This window comes from Larimichthys crocea, chromosome VIII, assembly GCF_000972845.2.
Source record: "Larimichthys crocea isolate SSNF chromosome VIII, L_crocea_2.0, whole genome shotgun sequence".
Lineage (NCBI taxonomy): Eukaryota > Metazoa > Chordata > Actinopteri > Sciaenidae > Larimichthys > Larimichthys crocea.
The window spans coordinates 27,833,027-27,838,767 of NC_040018.1; positions in this window are offsets into that span (position 1 = coordinate 27,833,027).

Genomic DNA, 5,741 nt, shown 5'->3' on the forward strand with positions numbered 1-5,741 from the left:
TAAAACCTGGACGTGGTCTGTGACGTCCCCACAGGACTGTCTAAAACCTGGACATGGTCTCCATGACGTCCCGCAGAACTGCTAAAACCTGGACGTAGTCTCCGGGACGTCCCCGCAGACTGTCTAAAACTGGACGTAGTCTCTGTGACGTCCCCAAGACTGTCTAAAACCTGGACGTAGTCTCCGGGACATCCCGCAGACTGTCTAAAAACCTGGACTTAGTCTCTGTGACGTCCATGCCAGACTGTCTAAAACCTGGACGTAGTCGTCTGTGACATCCCCGCAGACTGTCTAAAACCTGGACGTACTCTCAGTGACGTCCCCGCAGACGCGTCTAAACCTGGACGTAGTCTCCGTGACGTCCCCACAGACTGTCTCTAACCTGGACGTAGGTCTTCTGTGACGTCCCCACAGGACTGTCTAAAACTGGACGTGTCTCTGTGACGTCCCACCAGACTGTCTAAAACCTGGACCGGTCTCCATGACGTCCCGCAGACTGTCCTAAAACCCTGACGTAGTCTCCGGGACGTCCCCGCAGACTGTCAAAACCTGGACGTAGTCTCTGTGACGTCCCCCACAGGACTGTCTAAAACCCTGGACGTAGTCTCCGGACGTCCCCGCAGACTGTCTAAAACCTGGACGTAGTCTCTGTGGCGTCCAGCAGACTGTCTAAAAACCTGGACGTAGTCTCTGTGACATCCCCCAGGACTGTCTAAAACCTGGACGTACTCTCGTGACGTCCCCGCAGACTGTCTAAAAACTGGACGTGTCTCGTGACTCCCCACAGACTGTCTAAAACCTGGACATGGTCTCCATGACGTTCCCGCAGACTGTCTAAAACCTGGACGTAGTCTCCGGGACGTCCCGCAGACTGTCTAAAACCTGGACGTAGTCTCGTGACGTCCCCACAGACTGTCTAAACCTGGACGTAGTCTCCGGACGTCCCGCAGACTTTCTAAACCTGGACGTAGTCTCTGTGACGTCCAGCAGACTGTCTAAAACCTGGACGTAGTCTCTGTGACATCCCCAGCAGACTGTCTAAAAACCTGGACGTACCTCAGTGACGTCCCCGCAGACTGTCTAAAACCTGGACGTAGTCTCTGTGACATCCCCGCAGACTGGTCTAAAACCTGGACGTAGTCTCCGTGACGTCCTCGCAGACTGTCTAAACCTGGACGTAGTCTCTGACTCCCGCAGACTGTCTAAAACCTGGACGTAGTCTCCGTGACGTCCCGCAGAACTGTCTAAAACCTGGACGTAGTCTCCGTGACGTCCCCGCAGACTGTCTAAAAAACTGGACGTGTCTCCGGACGTCCCCGCCAGACTGTCTTAAAACCTGGACGTAGTCTCCGTGAATCCCCGCAGACTGTCTAAAAACCTGACGTAGTCCTCCTTTAGTCTCCGGGACGTCCCCGCAGACTGTCTAAAACCTGGACGTAGTCTCCGAGACGTCCCCACAGACTGTCTAAAACCTGGACGTAGTCTCCGGGACGTCCTCGCTTGTTTCTGAAGAGCCGTTGTGAAACTCGCTCTGGTCGTCTCCACCTCGGTCGTCCTTCCTCCGTCGGCTCTCAGCTTATCTAAACATGGTCAAGCAGGTGGAGCTGACATCCACCTGACTTCTGGATGTTTTTGTAGTTTTTTGTTTTTGTACAACTGCAGATGGAAGGAACATCTTCAATCATACATCGATGTATATAAACACACACACACACACACACACACACACACACACACACACTCTTCCTTTGCTCAGTCCATCAGCCATAAATCATTAACAGCATCTGTACAAACTTCTATTCTGTGGGCTATTACAAAGCTGAGCTTATTGGTCAGAGAGTTTAGACTGTGTGTGAGTACAGTGTGTGTGTGTGTGTGTCTGTGTGTGTGTGTGTGTGTGTGTGTGTGTGTGTGTGTGTGTGTGTGTGTGTGTGTGTGTGTCTAGGGATAGTCATTGATTTCCACCTCTGCAATTGTATAGGTTAACTCAGCTGGACCAGAGAGAGAGGGATGAGGATTATTTGGTGGTTGTACACACACACACACACACACACACACACACACACACACACAGCTAAATCAATAGGGGTAAGAGGAACATCACCCTGAAGACTGATTGTTTCCAGCCCAGATGCAGAAGGAGAGAAAATAGCTTTCTTATTGAATCAACAGAAACCTGCTGCTCCCTCCTCACACACACTGTACGCTCTAACACACACACCTGTTTGTTTAGTGTGTGTGTGTGTGTGTGTGTGTGTGTGTGTGTGTGGGAGGGACGAGCGAGAGAGATGGAGGAGGGGAGAGAAAATGATCAATCAGAACCATCAGACACTTTCTAATGAGCCTGAAGCCCAAACAGCCCCAGGAGAGACGCCGCGTGTCTTCTTAGCGTCAGCCTCGCGTCCTCACGCCACGTCCTGCTCAGCCGACGCAGCGTGCCAGAATTTATCCCATCAAAACAAATTACTGTCACTATCTCATTTCCAGCAGGTTTCTCCACGCTGCTGCTGCTGGAGGAGGAGGAGGAGGAACAAATCAGGAGCATCGCAGTTCATCTGTTGGATCACTGGCTCTGATCTGATGGAGCCTCGCTCGCTCCTCATCCTCAGTCAGCTGGCATCGTTACGTTAAGACGTGAACACTCTGATGGAGGTGTGACCTCCACAGTCACATGACCTGCTTTTTGGATGAGCTGGAAGTGTGACGGTGACTTTCTATGGAACTGTGCATGCGTTTGATACACGTAGACACGTTTGTGTGTTTGCAGTTGTTGTGGATCCTTCAGTTTTTCCTGAACACAGTAACAGAAGCAGAGGCCAAAGACAGGACCCCCCTGAAGCAAGGCGGCACTCCGGCCTGGGGAATGGTGTCCTGCCATCCCTCCCCAGGCCGGAGTACCCGGCAGGAGGCAAGGGGCTGATGGTGGAGGTCTGAGGGGACCATCACAGTAAGCATCATATCCGAGGGACAGGACACGGGGCGGGTCCTTTGAGTATTGACAGTCACAGGCCACTTCATCTTCATCATCATCATCATCTTCATCTTCATTCAAAACAGAGGAAAGGAAACAAAAAGAGGAGCCAAGGGACTAAAGGAGAAGAGGAGACAAGAACACATGAGAGAAGCTGAAGGAGACAAGGAGAGGAGACAAGGAGAGGAGACAAGGAGAGGACAGCTGGACCGGTCCTGCTGAGTCAGGACGACACAGTAAAGATGGAGATGAATTCGTCACGCCGCCGCCGTCCACACCTTCCTGCTCGGATACGTTCAGGTGCAGTCGGTGTGTCCGGTCCTCGTGTGGCGTTCAGGCGTCTCGTAAAACACAGACTCAGAGTTGAGACGTGACGGATCGTGGAAACGGATTTGAGCGTCTGTCAAAACAAACAGACAGCCCGAGGGGATCGAGATGATGGAGGAGAGATGAAGCTCCACGCAACTCCAGCTCCACTGTGTGTGTGTGTGTGTGTAGTTCACATGCAGGCCAACACACACACACACACACACAGAAATGTATGCTGACACTAGCGACAATAAAGCTTTTATTTATCATCCAGGCTCGTCACAGCCAATCACTGCTGCTCGCCGTCGTCTGTGACTAATGCAGCACAGAGCGCAGTCACGGCATGCTGGGAAGATGCACGGCATGCTGGGAAGACGCACGGCATGCTGGGAAGACGCACGGCCTGGAAATGAATCAGTCCGCTGGGCTCAGCAGCCGGACCGGACCGGGTTCGAGCACAGCCTCTGAGGGAAAACCTCCTCGGTAGGCTACAAGCTGCAGTGCAAAGAGGTGGAGGCGTAACGCGTGACGTGGCTCCGTGTGGAGCCAGAGTTTAGTTTGTCCGTTCTGGGCTCCTGTAGAAATCTAAAGGGTCATTGTGAGGTCACGAAAACATTCAGCTGGTTAAACGCTGATGGAAACAGACTCATTATACTGTGTGAACAGAGCCGCATCAATGTGACACACCGGACCTTTAAACAGATTCAACATGTGAACAATATGAAACATGACCGGACGTGTTGGACACGAGAAATGTTTCTGGCTGTGCAGCGAGTGAAGCGTCCTGCCACCACTGCATTATTTATTCTTCTTCTTCATTTCTGCGTGTGTGTGTGTGTGTGTTTACATCAGACACACACACACACACACACACACACGCTTCGTATTCATTCATTTTCCACAAAACAGGCTCCAAACATCCTTTAATTAGACTCAAAGCAGGACTACCTCATCCATTTCCTAATTCGTTATCACTCTTAATTATGTGTGGCATCATTCCAATAGTGTGTGTGTGTGTGTGTGTGTGTGTGTGTGTGTGTGTGTGTCTCACTAAGCAGTCTAAAGGGTAGATCAACACACGCCTCCTGAACACAACGAGAATTATTCATGAGCTGTCACAACATATTCCAGACTGCAGAACACACAGATAATTGAAATAACAATGTTAAAATACACACACACACACACACACACAGTGTATATTACAGTAACTATGAAGATGTTGAAGTCTGCTCTGGTCTCAGTCTGTGCAGTATAATACTGTGATCGTGCTGTGTAGGAATCAGAATCTTCTCATCCCTCGCTCGGCTCGTGGGCTCTCACAGTCCGTCCTCTTCATCTTCCTCCACTCTCCAACCTTCATCCTGGTTGACGTAGCTCGGCGTAGACCCTGGCCCTGCAGACCACAGGTCGGTTAAGCGAGGCCGCGGTCCGAGAGCCCGTTAGTTCAAGTTACGTAACGTTTGGACGTGACAATGCTTTCAGGAAGTTGTAGTTTTGAAATAACAGGCAGCCCCAACAATGCTCACACCGCCAGCTAACGACATGCTCGCTCGTTATGTAAGATGCAGCAGGATGGATCCATGCACAGGAAGCCTCAGAGCGTCAGCTCCTCCATGAGCTCTGTGTTCATTCTCATGCTTCACTAACCTGAGAATAGTTTATCTGAAATAACATACATACATTTCACAGTCCTTCTGTGAATTACAGTGTCGTTGATTGAACTCCTGAAGCTTTGACAGGTCAGTCAGGTCCTGAATTAAGATTAAGAGTCAGTTCACTGAGCTTCATGAAGCCTGTGATTCATTCAGCAGCAGTTCATTAGCAGTTAGCTACGTTCACAAAATAAACCAGTTTTATTGTCTGCAGGGTGTAATGACAGCTCGACCTGTTTGTGACTGATGCATCCAAAATGTTTTTACAGTTGATATATCGAATGAAATTCAGAATCGTGCATTCACCAAGTCTGAGACCTGTGCGCACACACACACACACACACACACACTGTGTTACGCCATAGGGAGGACGTCCAGGCCATGAAGGCGGGGTGGTGGGAGGAGGCTCTGACCGCTGATGACCTGCTCTATCTGGAGTTCCTGACCAAGTTCAGAAAAACTTCATCTCCCAAGGTGCAGTGGGGCACAGCGGACCACTCAGTTATAGTTGTTGCTTGACCTGAAGATTGATCCAGATGAAAATTGTGTTGTTATGTAACAAAGTACATTTACATAAGTACTGTACTTAAGTATACATTTGTGGTACCTGACCCTGAGTAAATGAATACACAGCTTCATAGTATTTCCAAGGTCAGAGATCCTCACGCACACAGAGCTGCTCAGTCATCGGTAGTAAAGGTAAACACACCTGGTTTGGCTTCCTACTTTATTATCAACCAAAGTACAGGTTGTTACCCTGACGACGGGTCCTCTCGTGAGGATCAGGTCCTTATCCTGGCCTTGGA